Source organism: Agelaius tricolor, unplaced genomic scaffold, assembly GCF_023055355.1.
Source record: "Agelaius tricolor isolate 1412-34295 unplaced genomic scaffold, bAgeTri1.0.p SCAF_5, whole genome shotgun sequence".
In the NCBI taxonomy this organism is placed as follows: Eukaryota; Metazoa; Chordata; class Aves; order Passeriformes; family Icteridae; genus Agelaius; species Agelaius tricolor.
This window is the reverse complement of record NW_027269265.1, coordinates 17,569,481-17,588,505: the sequence shown is the minus strand read 5'-3', so window position 1 is coordinate 17,588,505 and position 19,025 is coordinate 17,569,481. Positions and strand designations below refer to the sequence as shown.

The window sequence follows — 19,025 nt, the reverse complement described above, 5'->3', positions numbered from 1 at the left end:
TACAGTCTATCATCAGTGTCGCAGAGCCCGCACTCTGTCAGCTGTCTGCCACAAATTCCAGTCGTCTCTTCCCAAATGCACCAGGCAACAATTTCTGCAGACAGCAGGTTTCACTACACCTTAAAATAAAAAGGGATTGAAAACAGGAGGATGCCTAGAAACAAGAGGTCTTTTCCATTGGTGGCTGCTTTTCAACCTGAGGAAGCAGGCAAAGATCCACCATAATTATATCCCGTTGGCAAAGCCATTGCAGTGAAAGGCAGCTGGGTGAAAATCACTCTCCCTCTGGTAGCTCCCCGTGCTCCCAAGGAACAGGCTTCCTACGCACAACCATATGGCATGGTTTGCCAGCACAGCCAGGGAGCTGACAGCTTTCCTAGTGGCCAGAACATAACCAGCCAAATCTGCTACTCAAATCAGAAGTTTTTTCCTTGATTAGACGACATGGGCTTTGATGCATTTTGACCCAGATTAACCGGCTTCATCAGGCTCCAGAAACAAAGTTGGACTGGAAAGGGGCTCGGTTAAAATTGCAGTGACACTAGCAGGAATCTGCAGAAGGGTCCCAGAAGGGTTTTGGATCCAAAACAGACAGTGCAAAGCTGCAGTCAGCTGGCACAGGGGAGGACTAGTCCGACTGGCCCTACAACTTTCATGATGGGATGAAATACAACCCAAGGCTCCAGAGTGATTACACAGCCTGCTCCAGCCTCTGTAGACACTTCCCTGGAAAGATATAAGAATAGGGCTTGAAGCAGAATTGGACCTCAGGCAGGAATATCCCCCTTCCAGTCTTTTCCCATAAATAGGCAGTGGGGGGCAAAGGGGAATGGACTTTAAATGGTTTTGCAAGAAGAAGCCAGATGAAAGCAAATCAGCTACAACTGAGAAAATCCAATCTACTTAACTGTCCTGCACAGAACTAATTTTGCCTGGTGCAGCTGTGACCTTGACAAACATCAGGTCAGTAGCAGCCTTACTATCTCCAAATGAAGGTAGAAGGCAGTCGTCCCTGAGGAGGCCTCCCCAATGTCAGAGAGAAAAGAGCTCTTTCATAAGGCACAGTCTCAGGATCAAGAGGCATGTTACAGAAAGATTACACTGCAAATCTAATCCCCTATCCCTAATGCTTAACAATCTGATACATGAACCTGCCTTTCATCAAAGAGCTGGTGATTGCAGTATTGGGCAATCTGAGCAATGGCTAGGGGATGGGGTTGCCAGCCGTGTTGGCCAGCTCAGGCACAGGTGGCTGGCCACACCAGCCCCTCCTGGTAAGGAGTCCTTACACACACGTTCATCCAGCTACACATTGCAGCACATCTGGTCAGTGAGTTTTAAAAAGGGTCCTAACATTTTCCACAGTTCTGGGACAAACCATCTCCTGGTCATCTTGTCTCCCGTTTTTTTCTGATGGGCGCAGAATGCCCATCAGATCTGACTACTTTCAGTCTTTAATGTTCAAACTGACTTTTGACAGCCTCATTCACTCCTCCCATATAAGGCAACACAGCACAGGCCAGAAAGAGTCATCTTTGTTAACGCTTTCCACCCAAAAGGCAGGCATATACAAAAGGTAGCTGTGCAAGTCCCACCTGCAGAAGGCAGAGGTCCTGGCCAAGGGAGCCAAGTGACTTGTACCAGAATATGTTGGCTAGTCATTGCTGCCCCACTGAGGATGTGTTATTAACATGTGCTACTGGTGTCACCCCTCACCTTCCAACACGCACCATGTAGGGCTAAGTGGTGAGGCTGTAAGGCTTGTACTTCTAAGCTCAAGAGACAGAAGAAAAAATTCTTTCATAATTTTAAATCAGGAATAAGCTCAAAACAAGGCAATATAGAAACACTGCCTTGAAATCAGAATCAGTCATATTAGCTACAACAAGTTCCTTTAAAGTACTCAGAGCACATGGCCTAAAAAATGTTTAACGGCCATGTTTTCCCTGTAGGAGTGATCTCAGAGTGCACAGAAACTAACGGTGTCAAAGACCAATGGTTTTCAACCAGTGAAAATACTATTATATACTGTGAACCCCATTTAAGTATCTACAAATAGGAAGAGGAAGAGTTAGCCTCTTGTCAGGAGGTGTAAGTTTGCTATACGAGGAACCCTCATCACCAGTAAAAATTTTTAAGTGGTCCGCAGAGGAAAGAGGTGTAAAACCACTGCTGGAGATGCCTCTATTTGGCTATGGGACAGAGATTGACACAACATCTGCAGCTGAAAAATTCTTTGGGATGTTGATAAAATAATTTGGCCAAAGGGAGAAACATGCCAAAAAAGTTTCATCTTATTTTATTCCTTCAGTTCCTGTCATTTTAATAGAAATAAAAAGAGTTGATCACACACTCCACGCCTGCACAGCACAGGTAAGCACAGCGCTCACCACCAGCAGTGCTAGGGACAGCAGTGACCTTTTTTGTTATCACAAGTCATTCTTATTGCACCATTTGTTACCATATGCTCTTTTTGCAGGAGCTTGCACTCATGCTCTCTGAACACGAATCCCAGACTGTCATTCTGAGTGAGCAGGGCACCTCCAAATCATGGATGTCCTGGATTTGCCGAGAGATGCCTGCTAACGGATGGCTGGAGGTGAAAGCTGAATGGATTAAAACTAGCACTAATTCAGCAATGGAACAAACTACTACAGGAAGCAGTGATCTACACCTTGTCACCTCTGACATGTCAGGATCCAAATGCAGACAGCATTTAATAAAGGACCAGTTACTGGGTGTACTTCTCATCTGTATTATATAGGGTGTGATGCTCCCTAGCATTTTGAGAGCTTCTCCACTTCAGATCTGGGACTCTGTGACTCCTTGTCCACACACCCAGCAGACTGACTGCAGAGCTCATTTTATGATATATGAGAGATGTGAACCATTTTGGACTTTTTCCAAATCAGCAAGCTTTTTTTTCCTCTAGCAATCTCCAGTCTGGAATTCCTCTGCTTCTGTTGGAGGAGTTCTTGGTGACTCACATGTGGATTGGGAGCTTTCTCAGCCCACAGCTGAAGGCAAGGGTGTTAAATATTTAATAAAGAGACAGCTTTTCTCCCAAATGTTTTGGATAAATAGCTGCTAAAAGAAACCAAAATACAAAAGGGTTTTAGCTGCTGGAATAAAAATCTCATTTTCCCTTTCCAACAATCACCAAGCTGCCCTCACTTGGGTTCTCTCCCTGGTGCCCACAGCTGTCCCCAGCTGCCACCACTGGCCCATGCCTGCACTCGGGAGGGAACCACACTTCAGCCAACCTCCTGCAGCCTTACCCATCCTGCAGCTAGGCTCAGCTTCAGTCACTCAAACTGCGAGGAGGAGGAACAGTAAAAGTAGCAGAAGTTTTAGCTGCAGTCTGAAAGCTGCTCTGGCCTTAGAAGTGCAGAGCTCCTGGCTGGGCCCACTAACAGCTGTTAGGCACCAGATATGGTAGCAGGGGCAGGGTGTTCAAGTAGTTTTACCCTGTAACTGTTGCCACATAGCAAGGCACGGGAGACATGCATCCTCACATGTCTGACTGGTTTTTAATAACAGGAAAGAAGTGAACATTCAAGAATTTCTGCTTGTTAATGTCCAATTAAGTATCAGTATTAAGGAAGAAACTGGAGCTTCCTAGGTCCACAGTTTCCAACATCTAATTATCTGCTAATTTTATTCCATATGAGTATTATGTGACTATGTTCTTTCTTTCCTTTCCATAATTACTACCTAGTAAAAGTACCCCAAGTTGGAATGCAAAAAAAAAAAAAAAAAATGAAAGAAAGGATCAAATTCTTGGATAATGAATTATAAACTCTGTTTGGTATCTGCCTACAGACATAGCAGGACGAAATCCTTATTTAAGCATCAAACAGGATTTATTTAGGCATTCTGTTATCTCTGTTGAAGTCTCAAAACAGCACATACCATTGTGCTGCTAAACTCTATCAGAGCTCCTGCCATATAGAGGTGATAAGAGGTATAGACACTGGGTTACTGCTCAGCTGAAGGACAGAAATGTGCTTTCTCTGTGGCTGTCCTCTAGTTAAATCCTCTGCTTTCAGCTTGAGGGTACACACAACCATCCTGAGTGTTATGTGTAGCAGCTGATGATCTCCAAGACCCTTTTTACTAAAAGGTCCTGAAGGTGGTTTGCACCAAGCATCCACAGCACCAACTTCTACCTCCCCAGTTCATTTGTTGGGAATGTGAAAATGGATGAATTTCAACTTGTGCAGCCTAGCCTTGTGAGCAAGGAGCTCTCAGTAGGGAACCCTGGGCTTTGGGCTGGACTGTCACCTGAAAGGTGCTGCTATAAAGGTTACCTCTGGCATTTATCATCCGCAGGGTGAGAGGCAAGACTCGTCTGCTCTGGTGAACCTTCTTCCAAGGCAGTGGCACTGCACAGATGCAATCAGAGTGTCCTGCATTGCTCCAAAGCTGTCAACATCTGTCAGGAATAGTAAATTTTATTTTATCTTGTTTGAGTGGAATGGGTTTCCATTAAAAAATATGTAAATAATGCTAAGAATAATAAAGAAAATTAGTTTAAACAGCATGGCAGCAATTAGCCACAGTTCTTACAGGGACTGGACAAGAACCCCAGCACCACACTGCTGCCAGCTGCAGCCCCAGCTCTGCCATCTGTGGGAGGAGGGTGAATTGGAGAAGAAGGCTGCATGGCTGTACTGGGTAAACTGCAGGACAGGACCCATAAATACATTAAACACTTCCTACTAGAACTCACACTCTATGACTGAAACTACATACCAACTCAAGCCAAAAATAAAAAACCAAAAAGGCAAAATATGAAGAAACCAACTTGAAAGCTTGTTACTGATACAAACCAAACAGAGGAATAATGACTAACTCAGAAACATCAAGCAGAGGTCAATGTCTGCCTTCCACTGTGCCTCACATAAATACACAGTCCCTTCTACCCGCTTCAATGGCTGCTTCAAACAAACCAAGCTCTTTGAGACACTTCACTAGGCTAAAATCACAAATTCTGATTTTGCTTAGGCACTGCTTCTGCTGCCTGGAGTCTCCCCATCTTGTTTAAGTACAGCATGTAACTGCAAGCAGAATGGCAGCAGCCTCTCTTGCCCCATGGTAAGCACCAGCACTGAGTGGGTCAGCAAAGATGGTCAGCAGCTCCTAAAAACAGAGATGGGCCCTTGCCCATCAGTAACCAGCCAACAGGAGCTAAATACCTGCAGTTACAGTCATGGGGACAGCTAATATGACACATACACCTGCAACTCCTTCTATCTGAGGATCTGTATGTATGAATGGTTCACCTTTCTATAACCTCTCCAAGGACTAAAATAACAAAATTTCCCCTCCCTTCTCCCCCTCCCCCACCAAATCTCTAATTTTTGCCCACTTGACTCAGAGAAGGAGACTTTGCTTGCACTATCTTCAAATATTAATAGTGAACTGCCAAGGCACATTTCTTACTGTGATGTACTTGTATAGCTCTGGGTAATTCCCACTGGCATTAATGAGAATGGCTTATATAAATCTCTTTGCCTCATCCCATAATCATGATCATGGCTTTAAAGAGGGCAATATGCAATTCCTGGGTCTCCCCACTACAGGACAGGGTAGTTCCATTTTCAAGTTCTCTGTATTTCACAGGTTAGTCAAGCTACTCCAGTCAAACACCAGGTTAGGGCATCACCCCACACCTGTACCTCTCATGGAGCTAACCTGCAATCACTTTCCTAAGGAAAGTAAAGTATTTTCCTTGCCTGGATGTACAACATTGTCTGAGCCATTCTGAACAGGTTGTTCTGCTTTGGGAATTTAAATTCCTGCTGGAAGGAAAAGCACAAAAATGCTTGGTTTTGTTTACAGTAACATCTCATAATAGCAGTTACCATTATCATAATTTCATGGCCCCTATTCCCTGCCAGGAGAGCTTAGAGGCCTTTTCTGGTGAGGGAAAATCTTCCATCTTACAGTGACTACCTTAATTCCAAGTGTTCATCTGAGGGCATTTGGTACCAGCAGGTGAATTCCCAGGTCCTGGGGCCTTGTGGGAGCAGTTGGCTCCTTCCCCATACAGAGAACTTCCTCAAGCCATCCTAGGAAGCCTCTTTGAGGACAAAGTCTCCCCAGTACTACTGGGATGCAGCAGCTCTGCACTGCTAAGCAGATACGTCTGTCTAATTCAGAAACAACTCTATTCTTGCACTGCAACAATGCCAGCTCATCCAAGTCCAATTAAACCCCCCAAGAATGATTCACAGCAAACTGAGCCATATTTACTTTCAGTTCATTATCACACTCACAACTGGTAATTTTGGAAATGTTATATTCTGAGTTCAGCAGCGGGCTCCAGGCTGCACACCTCTTGCTATGGTATGTGCCTGAGAGAGATGCATTTCTCTTTTCTTCACCCTCCTCCCTGTTCTGCCTCCTTAGAAGGGAATTAAGGCAGCAGAGAACTGTAAAAGCCCTGATGCTAGCCACACCACAATATCCTAAGTAACATATAAACCAGAGGAAAAGCCATCTTTAACCTGCTAGACCAGTCCCAGGATAAATGTTTGCTCTAGGCAAGGACAAGACAAGTAGGTTCTTTAGTATTTTTTGTTTAATATCCTTTTAACGTGAACCTGGACTGGTGCATAAATGAGCACAACTGCTCAAATGAGTCATACTTCTTTTTTAGGGCCTTGTTCTGGCAAAACTCCCACTGAGCTCAGCAGGGGTTTGGCAGAGTGGGAAATGAGGAGCAGCCCAGGACCCAGACCTGTGGGATGGGTACATGAGCACAGGGCAGCATTTCATTTAACACATCCAAGTTCCAAAACCTGTGAATATTTGTAATCTTCACAAATGGCAAAACAATACAATTTAAACCAAAATGCTCAGAGACAAGACAAAACTGGTGCTGAGATGCCAGATTGCACCGTTATCAGTTCTTAAAGCTCACAGTACCTTAAGTGCATTTAAAGGACCATAACTATTACAGCCCAATTACCACTGGAACCCCAGAGCAGGTGCACTCATCTAATCCAAAGCCTCAGAGAAAGCAATTCAAACTGAAATTGCTACAGGATTTTTGAAGTGTGAAAGGGACTTGTTGGGAGTAATTAAAGGCTCGAGGATGCAAAATAAAAAGGACATATCCTATCCAGACACAGGGGAAAGAAAGCACCATCTCCAGATGCTGATGGCAGGAGGTGAGCTCCCCAGCAGCTGAGTGGGCACCCACAGAGGGCCAGGGCAGCCAGGCCACTGGGGTAAGCAGGGCAATCTGTCTGCAGGACCCTGCTTGATACCATGCAGTTAGCACAAAGCAATTAATGTGACAATTACTGGCTAATGTGCATGCTATCTCCAGGTAAACATGGTCTCCACCATAGGATGGCATGGCCAAGGGAAGACCTCAGCAGGCAAAGGAGGGTGGTGGCTGGCAGGGAGATCACAGCCACAAATTTAGGGTAAGACACTTTGGTGAAAGCACCAGGAGGTTTTGGGGAATGCTGTAACCAGCAGCAGAACAAAACACACAGCAATGCTGAGTCACACACTAAACTGGAGTCAAACAGAACCCAAACAACACCCCCCCAGCACAGACTGAAAATAGAATAAAACAAAGAAAGGCAATAGAAAGGAACAGGGTTCCCAGGATGTGATTCAGGTTCAGGATGTGCTGCAGGTTCAGGGATGCAAACAACCCTGAGCCCACCCTGAGAGTTGCTCCTGGTGGCAGATAAAGATGAGAAATGCAGGATTGCTTATTAGGTTATGATACATCTAATCTTTCTTCTATTTAAGGACTACTGTTGTGGGATGGTCTCAGGCTCTGGCTACCTCTGAAGGAAAAAAAGCCATGCAAGTCAGAAGTCTTGCAGTTCCAAGGCTATACCAAGGAGACTGTGCTAAATTCCAGGGTCCAGCCAGCAGGGAAGGGCTCCCAGGAGCAGAGGAGCAGCAAGGTGGTATCCATCAGGACTCTGGGGCATTGAACACCAAATGTTCTCTGCTTTGGGTCACACCACAGGAACTAGGGCCTTGGTCCCCTCCCCTGCCCCAGGAGCCACAGCTAGGAAAGCAAGCCAAAGAAAACACAGCTAAAACCAACATTTCACATATTTCCCCCCTTTTCAAGAGCCTGTGACATGCTATCTTGGGATTTTCACAGTCCATAATGATGTCTGGGCACTCCAACTTAATCCCAAGGTCAAAAAGAAACTTAAACATTGGAATAAATAAATAGCAATGCTACCCTGCAGAGAGTATTAAAGCATTAATTTCAACAGACAGATGGCATGGAGGGAGAAGGGCTATGTACAAAGAATGGAACCAGAAGCTGGATGTGAATTCTCGACCCTGGCATTCCTATACAGTAAAGTATCTCCCCCTCTCATTAGAAATGAAGAATAAACAAATAAATAAATAGTAAAATTTAAAAACCAACACAAAACCCCAAGAAAACAAACAAGAAAAAAAAAAGGAAAAAAAAAAAGAAAAAAAAAAGAAAGGAAAAAAACCAACCCTCACAACCCACCAAAAAGCCCAAAACCCACCATGCACCTTCCATTTTGCAGCAGTGACAAGGCCAAAAAAGTGGTACCACTGATGAGCAGGAGCCCAAGGCTTGCCACAAGCTGATAAAGGAGATCTCAGAAGAGGTGCTGCAGAGGTACTTTGTTTTCTACTGTCCAAACTCACCAAAAAGGCCCCACTGTGTTCTGCCAGCCCCACACCCCTGGCAGTGCCAGGCTCCAGGGAGGAATGCCAGGGCCCAAGGCAGTGAGCAGGGAGGGGCAGCTCACCCAGCATCATCTCTTTCTCCCAGGGATCAGCTGAGTTCATGTGCCAACTAACCAGACAATACACAGCAGCAAGGAAAAATTATGGGCACATGCCTAGATCTCTGACTGCCATAAATTTATAATTTTATTGCAGTAATATATCATAAAAGTGATCTGCCTGCAGCTATTCCATATTGTGGCACAATCCCATCAGATCTCAAAACACAAAGGAGACAGCACAGGACACAAGCAGGAGGTGTGTCCTGCCTCCAGGGCTCACCCCCTGTGCCAGCCTCAATCCTGCACCCCAAACCCAGGCCAGGGGGATGGCGTGCATGAAGAGATGCACTGCCCAAGTGAGGCCCTCTGCCCAAGGCAGCTGCCTCATACCCTGCAGGTCCTGCTACTCCCATGGCACTGCTTTCCCCTGGTGTCCCACACCTCCTCCTCACCCTGCAGCCCCCTGGCCCCGAGAAGGCAGGGCAGTGCTCGTGCCAGCCTGGGAGCAGTGGGGAGCCAAAAACTACTTTTGCCAACACTGCTGAAATAACTGGATTCATCTCTCAGCATATGGTGGTATCTTCAGGGAGAGAGGAAGCCACTGCTGGCCTTCTTGCCAAATTCCTAGTATTTCTGGATATTTACATGTTGTGCATCTCAGGTTTCTGTTCTCCCCCTGGCTGCTTGATGTGGCAGGATGACGCAGCCTGGCCGGAGATACCCAGCCCAGAGCCCTTGCCATGCTAACTACACACAGCCAGTTTTAGCCATCTCAACCTACAACAGTTTGCTCCCAGATTTAAGCAGAATAGCCAACAAAAAATTAGCCTTTTTAATGCATCCATAAAACACCACAGCCTCCCCCTTGAGACCACAACAGAGTTCATGGAGAGTTTAGGAGAGAAAGAGCCCACCACAGAGAGATGGGAGTCCCATCCCTGTTCAGACATGGCTCTGAAGAACTGTGAAGGACAAAAGCATGAAAGCACAGATAAGTATTTTCAACATAGGAAAGATGCTTTCCAAGAGGTGCCAGCTTCACTTTTTAAATTAACAGGGAAAATCTACCAGCTAAATGACCTCTGGTGCTGGATTGCCCCCACTTCCACTAAAAAAATGTACCACCTTTGGTCTCAGAAAGGAAGCAGAAAAAACCCACAAAACTGAGTGGACAAACTCACTGATTGCTTACACCCACAGGCTGGGGAACCAGAAGAGATTTCTTACAGATCCTAACTTTGATTTGGGCTTCACCAGAAGAAGGACTTGCCCAGCCATGGTGGTGGCTCATGCCCCAGCAGGAAGAGGCTGTGCACAGCCAGGAGGCAGCCTAAAGGAGCTGCAGCTGACACCAACCAGGAGGAAGGCTCAGCTTCAGCAACTCAACCCTTGACTTCCTTTGAGGTGATGTTCACATGCAGAGATTGGTTATACTGTGAAATTACTCTTCCCTCCCAACTTGCAGCCCTGTGTTGAAACACAAATATTGAAAATAACACTCTGAAATGCTCAAAACCTCAAGCAAGGCACAAGCAGCCTTTGGCATCATCAGATGAAGAACCATGACCACAGGTTGCTCCACTGGAAGACAAGAAGAAGCCAGCAAGCACATGGCACCTGGAGGCACCAAGCTGCTGTGTGAGCTGCCCTCAGCCACGGACTCCATCTGCCCAGCTGTCCATCCCCAGGACCCAGATCTGTTCCAGAGCCAGAGTTTCAGACACAAACACATCACAGCTTAGCACCTTCCAGACAAAATGAACACTGCCATGTTGATGTAACCATTGGCAAGCACAAATACATTTACTTTGAACTGAAAAAAATCACTTGCATTCCCAAACTGAAGCCAAGAGCAATTTTGCCAATATATCCAGAACAGGGATAGTTATGTCTTATGTCTCCCAAATATTTCCAGAAGATATTATGAAGGGGTTGGATCTCTATTAATGTGTGACAATAGCATAAAAATATGATAAAAAACCCATATGCATCTTCTCAATAGTACATTTTTGAAAAGAAGCCAGCTGGCATACAAATACATGATGTATTGAACAGGTTACAAACAAATACATGTTCTAACAAAAATGTTTGCAACTTTTTCCACTGAGCATTTAAAATATATTGACAGCAATAATTACAATGTTCTTTGAATACTCAACAAAGAGATGGCGGCATTTCAAATAACCCACTTTCCAAAGACTCCATATAATTCTGTGTGCCAGGAAGATATGTTGGAGCAACAACTACATATTTTTCTATATACATACACTTACAATAAGTATGTATTAATTTATACTCATAAATGCATATACTTTATATGTGTATTTTATATACACATAAAATACACAGATATAGAAACAAGTCTTACTTAAAATTAAGAAGTAGAATTCTATAGTGCCAGAAATAAAACAAACTGCAGATGAAATTTAAAAGTCATTAATCTGCCTGATGTAAGAATGGAAAAAACTTCTGCTCCAGGCCTTTCTTTTGCATTAAAATCTGCACATGGTCTGTGGTATCAGTTTGGTTTAAGTTTTCACTAATTGTTTTCACAAATAGCATTTCAATCTTGCTATCACAATCTGAAGATCAAGCTGGCTGACAAAGGTAATGAGAAGTTAGTGAAGAACTGTCCCAAGCTTCTTTCAGCAGGGTGGCAGTGGAGACTGCAAAGCTCCATGAAGCCTCAACATTCACAGGGCAGCTGGTATAGTTCAGTTGATAGATTACCCTTCTTTATATATTTCCTTTCATTTCAGTTACAGCCCAGAATAAAGTGTCTTTTCCAACACAAAATCTTTTAAATCACCAGAGGGAATTCCAGCAAAACAACTTTTTTTTTTCCAGACATGCTTTTCCTCATCCACACTTCACAGTAATCCTCAGCTTCCCAAAGAGAATCAAATGTTATTCTTAGGAGTCTTCATGAACTACCTGTAGATGCCTTCACGTTCTGATCCCTCTTTCCATCACAGACCCACCCTGTTCCAGTTCTCCCCATTCCTTCCCTCCTCTGGAGGCTGAGTGAGGAAAGAGAGTGAGATAGGGCAGCTTCAGCCTCCAGCCAGTCTCAGCATCGAGTAACCCCCATCCACGCAGATTTAACACTCTCCCATCTACATCAGGACACAGCTCCTTCCATCCACCCCCAGGAGGGATGGTGGAGATTTCAGACATGCACGGACTAGCAAAGAGGGACAGCTACCAGGAAACACACAGATGAAATGCAAAACTTCCCCCCACCTGGGTTTAATTCCAACCTCTGCAACATCCTACAGCCAAGAGAAATAACTTAGAAACTGCTAAATTTTAGCGTGGGTACAACAGACTTCTCTGGAGCAGGGGAAATGAATTAGGCAGTCCCTCTTTCTCTGCCTTGCTGCAGCTCTCTACAGATGTTCATAAGAATCTGCAAATGATTCAGACAGCAGCATTCACCATCATGATCAGCTCAGCCAATTATTCCTATACTTATCTATTAAATTTAAGAAACCCCTGAGAAGCTGAGCCTTTCACAGACTGGGAGATGACATTAATTCACCAAGTAAGGAAAGTTTTTAGGAAAATCTTGCCACAGAGTTCTTGCTTGAACCCTCACTGGAGACATACTATGGGCTCCACCAGCAAGAGCAGAATCCTAGCAGACCTGTGCATTTTTCACTGTGAGCATGGCACAATTAGCAGCATTAATGGACAGACTGTTCATTTAATTCAGTTTTTTGTTCCACAAATAAAGTCCTCTGTCTGTTTTTTATTTGGTTTTATAAATTAACCTCTTTCTTTTCTCATTAAGTAAACAATGAATGAAGGATTACTCTGTGGGAAAGATGCAAGTGCAAAGGGCAGCGGTTTTATACTGCTGCAGCTATTTCCTTTCATCCTTCCAAATAACTCTGCTCTAGAAGGCAGAAAATCATTGAGGTCTAATCATTTATTTAGTAAGATACACTGTTTTCTTTTAGCTTAGGCAAACTTGTGGCTGGAAAGCTGTGCTGAAAGTTGGTCTGTTTGTGAATGGCCCCGGTCCTGCACAGGGTGATGGAGAAGCTGTTTGCATGCCCTGGACATCAAGCAGCAGGGCAGCACAGGGAAGGACACACCACGGCCTGGTGCACTTTGCTGGCTGGGCCTGAAGTTGCTGTCAGTCTCATCACAGGGTTTTCCATCTTCCCTGCACCTCTGGTACCAGGCAGTCACACAGCTGAGGATCCCACAGGGCTGGCTGAGCCACAGCTGGCTCTGAGGTGGATGTTTCCAGCAGACACTTCACTGCTGGTTTGTTTGCCTCAAGAGCACCTTCTCCTGGTATGACTGGCCCCCCACTTTCCCTGTATGGGTGGCAAAACAGTCACATGCTGGGATCTTGCTGAGAAAAGCTAAGCTTTACAGCAATAAAACAAATTTTTTCCCTTCATTTCTCCCCTTTTAAAGCATGACAGCAGGCTGACAGAAATGGCCATTCACCTCTGCTCAGTGCTGGTGGAACAATCTCAGAGCACTGGGTGCAGAGACAGTGAAGTACTGGAGCAAGACCTGTGGTGTGCTGCTATGGTCAGGGAGCTGCAGGACAGGACAGGTATGGAGAGGCTGAGAGCAGCCAAAATAAGACAAGGCTCCAGGGAGAGCTGTTTGCAACCACAGGGGTGTGGGAGGGTGTAAGAGGCTGAGTGGATTTCCTTTGGAGGATCACAGGAACAGGGCAAGAGACAACAGACACAGGCTGAGCATAGAAAGTTCCAGTTGGATGATGAACAAAAAAAATCCACAAAAACTACAATGAGAGTAGCGAAGTGTTTGAGCAGATGAGCCAGAGAAGCTGTGAAATCTCCATCTAGGAGCAGCTGGCTTTTGTTGGCCTTTAGCAGGCCGTTGGACCAGACAACTACCAGCAGTCCTTGCCAGTGTAAATTATTACACTGTGATGCTGTGGTCAGGTTTTGGAAACAAGGAAGGTTTTGACACTGCATGCACAAGCAGATCTGGCTGAGGCAAAGCTAAAAACAGTAGCCAAAGAGCAGTTACCTCCTCTGCCTTATCAAAGTCTCTCTCTTCAAATTACAACAAACATGAAGATGTTTACAGAATCTTTTCCTGTGAACTTACACCAGGCCACTGCTGAAGGCTCTTGGCACTGGTAAGGCCCTCCTAACAGGTACCTTATGCTCCTGTTGCCAGTGGGGTCACTGCATGACACCTGAGTACACAACTTCTCATCTCACCAGCAGGTAAAGCCTTGGCATGACATAGATTGCACCAATGTGCTCCTATGGTGAGCAAGTAATGTGAGTACAAGGAGCTTGCCCAGTCAAAAAGAGCCTCTAAAGTCACATAGCCATAATATGGGTGTGCAACACCTCTATGTTCTCATTCCAGTGCTGTATGCCCTTTGCTGATGCAGCCTATTTTATGTCTGGAGAGCTAACAGAGAATTGCAAGCCAGTCTCACTAGTATGGACCCTGCTCTATATTCAGGCTAAACTCTACTGCCAAGTCTGGTTCCTGTGGTACAAATGCAGGGCACCTTCAAAAACTCCCAATGGACAAAGGTTAATGAGAAAACATACTGGAGATCTCACAGATACACAACCAAAACCAGAAATGCAACCAGTGTCCAATCCATATTTCTCTTAGGCCTTCCACAGCTCCTGTCAGCAGCCTCCTCAGAGAGGTTCCTCTAACAGCAGCTCTGCCAAGCCATGGACCACCACCATCATCAGATGGAGACCATGGGATCCTGCAGGCAAACTCTTCCCTAGGAAAGCCCCATTTCTCCAGAGGCCAGCACAAGGAAACATTTCCCATAAACCTTCTGCTCTCCAGGCTGGGCAACAGCTTTGTTGGATGCACAACAGCTCTGGATGCACAAAAACTTCCTTATTTAATTAGATTGAAAGGAATTTTTGAATTTTGTTTCAGCTGGGACAATTAACCAAGAGCACTGTATCCTACTGCCCTCATTCCTACTTCATCAATCTTTGTGTCACCCAGAAATTTTATCAGAAATAATTTTATATTTACTTCCGTATCACTGCCAAAAATGATGAATAGCATGAGGGTTCTGACTGATCCCTGCAGAGTTACATTAAAAAATGTTCACATTCAGTAAAGATTCCCTATTGACAACTACTTTTTGAGCTCTGTCAGTTACCTTGTTCTTAATACATTTAAGATATGCTTCAGTAAAAGTATATAGTACTAATATTTTAGTAATAATGTCATGTGGAATAAAATCAAACGCCTTACAGAAGTTAAAGTATATTATACCTACACAGTTATCTTATCCCCCCAAACTTGCAATCTTATCAGATAAATCAGGTTTGTTTGACAAGACATATTCTCCAAAAAAGAATGTTGAATGGCATTAATTATATTCCCTACCTTTAATTCTCTAAATCCTCTCTCAGTTCTATTCTTTTGCCTGGGATTGATGTCAGGCTAAGCTGCTGGCAGTTACCCGGGATCTTCCTCTTGCACACGTTTGCTCTTTGTGAATTTCCAAGAGGCTTAGGAAGTTAACAGAACAGACCAGAGATCTTCTGTATCAACTTCTTTTAGAATTTTTGACCATATCTATAGTCACTCACCAGAAAATGTTCAAACACTACTTCACTTCATTGTTTTGCACAGACTGAACTGCAGGTGCTGTGACACAACTCGTACCTCTCCCTGGACTTCAGCATGCACAGCAGGGGCAGACCATGGACAGAGACTGAGCAGAGCCTGAGATGAGACTGGTGGAACATGGACAGTGCTCCAAGGAGTCTGCTCACACTGAGGATTTTAAGGAATTTTAAGGAATGCTCTATCTTGCTCCCAACCCTTCCCTGTCCATCAACCCAGTCTGCAGCCAGGCTTACATTTCACATCAACACTAAACTATCCCACAGAAATCCTTCTGAATTCTTTCTGAGAAAGAAAATATTGCCATCAAGTTTGGGCAGGAATCTCAACCCTGTTCTAACAGATGGTGACCTTACTGAAACTTTTTGTGTTTTATCACCTCTCATTTAGCAAGAGCCATGCAATCTACCAGGCATGAAGCCTTCAGTGCTATAGAGATTGCCACAAAGTGCCCTGGTGCATATCTTCAGGAACATAAGACACAGCTCTCCTATAAGCTTTGTACCACCCAACTGCATGAAATCCAGACTTGTGTCTTCAAGTCACCAAGTCCACACACAGCAGGTCCAAGCTGTCGACAATATCTCCAGCAGTGTCCAGCTGAGGACTGTGATCAGCAGTTTGAGTCTTCAAGCACAGTAGAGCTTTCTATTGAGGTGGGAAAGCAGTGCAGGAAACAGCACTTCCCTGAGAGCTGCACTGAGTCTGGGGCTAACCTCCAGGAATTAAGGGAATCTTATCTAATAACACATAAAATAATACACAAAACTCACCTATCACAACAGATCCCAGTACTGCTTCTTGAAAAGGGACCTTACACCTCAATGCATTTTGCTGAAAAGCCCTCCACTGCTAAAGGATAATTCATCTGACATAAGGATGTGGTGCTCCAGACAGCTGGGAGACACACCTGAGAGGAAGCTTTATAAATACCATCCAAGGCAATCCAGAGCCAGTGTGTTTGCTCTGGTCAGTGTTGTTACAATGGGAGAAAATGACGGATTTAAATAAAACTGTTCTAGCAGGAGGTACAGTAGCACATCAGTGAGAAGCATTAACCACGCTTATTCCACTTCACCCATTAACTATTTTTAATTTTTAAGCAAGTTATTAGAGCTACTATAATATTATAAATATTGTATTACTCATTCGAAAAGATTAAATGGTCTCAAAAAAGAGACGATATTCTTGTTGCTGCTTTAGTGGCTCTTTGTGATTGGCTACCTTGCTACTCCACCCTTCCCTTACACTTCTCTAGGACATAATGGATTGTACTGGGTGCTCTCAACTTCTTTCCATCCTAAGGGGCAGTAGAAATACCCAGCATCAAGCAGAATCAAGCTCTGAACACATCCAAGCTAAGTAAAATGACACTGTGAGCCTGCTGCGGTGTGACACTTGTGATCTGCATCACATAATCCAAGATGCTGCGAAGTGCTGACCTCTGCCTATCACTGCACTGGTCACCTGGGCTCCAGGGGAGAGGCAGAGCAGCATTCCTAGAGACAATTCTCTCCCCAGCAGCACTCCTTTGGCTGAGCCAGTCTGTGCCCTGCGTGCTCATTTCTTTCTGGGGACTGGGAAGGGGTGCTGCAAGCCTGGGTGTGTGCACCCACAGCCAGGTGAGTCCCACTGCACAGGACAGACAACCCGGCTGAAACACTTCCAACATCTGTAACAAAGGCTCTAAGCTACCTGCACCTACTACAAGGTAATTTCTTGTAATATAAATCTATTTAAGTCTGGCAACAGTCCTTTCTGGTTTGTGTTTATAGAACATGGAGTAAAGGCAGGATCACAGGTCATAATCAGGTTCACCAGGAGTCTCCACAGTACAGATTAATGACGTGCTCCTTAGGACCAGCACTGGTAAGGGTGAGCATACTTCCCTGCCCAGACCCCAGCTGCCATTCCTTACAGTATGCAGCTTACAGCACATTCCCATTTGACTCAGTGAAGGCAGAAAAAGAAAGTTGATTAAACCATGAGAAGGAAAGTCTTTCCTTGACCTGTCCTGAAATGGGAACCCATAAGCAGCAAACCACTATCTCTGTCAGAAGGAATGGGACCCACACATGCTGAATTTGGCTAAAGACATGACAAGACAAAAATTAGGAATGAATATGACAAGAGTTGTGCTCAGACTGGGACATGAACCACTTGTTCCCTGATCACACTTTCAACTGCAAGAAATGTTTCTCCCCAACAACCCATGAATCACTCAATTAAAATCTTAATATATAGCATTTTACTGTAATACAGGCTCCTGTCTGGTAAACACAGTATTAGTTTTTCATACTCCCAATTAATTTCCCAAGAAATTAGCACACCAGCATTTGGAAAATGTTCATTCTTTTGAACTTCAGCCATCCAGTGCCCCACTTCCAGGTGCTTTCCTCTGCCACCCTGTACACAGCCATTTTAGAAACAGCACAGAGAAAACCAACAGCTGTCACTGAACAAAGCTCCACCATCCAGGAGATGGAAGTTATCAATCTAGAGTTGAAGGACTTGAACAAAATGAATAAGAAAGAATCCTTGCAAGGTGGAAGAACAAAGAGACAGAACAGCAGCTTTTCAATCAAGAGCCACACACTATATGCTTTAGGAAATAACAAGTTCAATAGCCAGTTGATAAATAGCTTGCCACCAGAAAGTGCATTTGAAATGACACATAACTGCCACATACACAAGCCCAGAGTAAGCAAGAGCCACATTGCCCTCCCACATGCAGCTCAGTGCTGCTGTGAGTTTTCTCTGCCTGTCCATACCAACACCATGTCCCAGGGCACTCCCTGCCCCCCTAAGGCCACGGGCACATGGAGCCAGTCACCCCAGGACACAGGTGCAAGAAACAGCTTCACAGCAGCTGCATGCCCACAAACAGCTGCTCCGGGGGGGCCCACCAGAGGGAGCAACACCAATGAAGCAGAGCAATGTTTCTTGGGTTGGGGCAGATTTTTCTCACTTTAAGGGGCTGTGAAATGTTCTTGCTTTAGGAGAATTGGTGCTTTCCCTGATACCCTTTCATGTTTCTATACCATAATTTGCAGTGGTCAAAGAGCCTGACACAACAGCATCTACACCAGCACAGCCCTTTTGCCTCCTCAGGCTCCCAGGTCCTGCTTTCTCAACATCACTCACACACACCAGATCCAGCAGAGCACACGTTCAGGTTTCAACTGCAGAGAAGTTCATTACTTTCAATAGGCCTATAAAAAGATTTAAAGTCAAGTACATTCGTAACTGCTTTCCTGAATCAAACCCTAAGTAAAAAGCTTGTCAACATAAATAAAGGCACCAGAGGCAGACCATGAAAGATATCTGCGATTACACAGGTAGGATTTTGTGTGAGGTTTTCAGCAGGATTTAGTCCAACCGTTGTAAATGTGCAAGGATTTTAAATTTATCCTTGAGAACAAGACCAACACATCTTCTAAAGGAAAACAAATAGTGAACAAATGCATCCTATAATAATTAAATATTTCATAAAATTAAGGAGACATCATAAAGTCGTATTTGGAATTAAAATGTTGGCTTTGCACAACACTCTTCAACAGCAAGAGCCCTCTGATTCCTCCAAAGGCTTCTTAGGCTGCAACCCAAAAGCACCTGGTGCCCCTGTGTGTGTGCCCAAGTATCCTGATG

At 44.6% G+C, this 19,025-nt stretch overlaps 1 protein-coding gene across 2 annotated transcripts in view; it reads right to left on the bottom strand.

Annotated features, from left to right (window-relative positions):
- FOXN3 (forkhead box N3) overlaps positions 1–19,025 on the bottom strand; it is a 206,263-nt gene that overhangs the window by 163,797 nt on the left and 23,441 nt on the right. The window contains exon 2 of one of the 2 annotated variants that reach the window (XM_071426639.1): positions 4,311–4,435. The exons of the other annotated variant lie outside the window; for it this stretch is intronic. The gene's annotated coding sequence lies outside the window, so the exon portion shown is untranslated. The remainder of the gene's footprint in view (positions 1–4,310; positions 4,436–19,025) is intronic. 2 annotated transcript variants of the gene reach the window in all.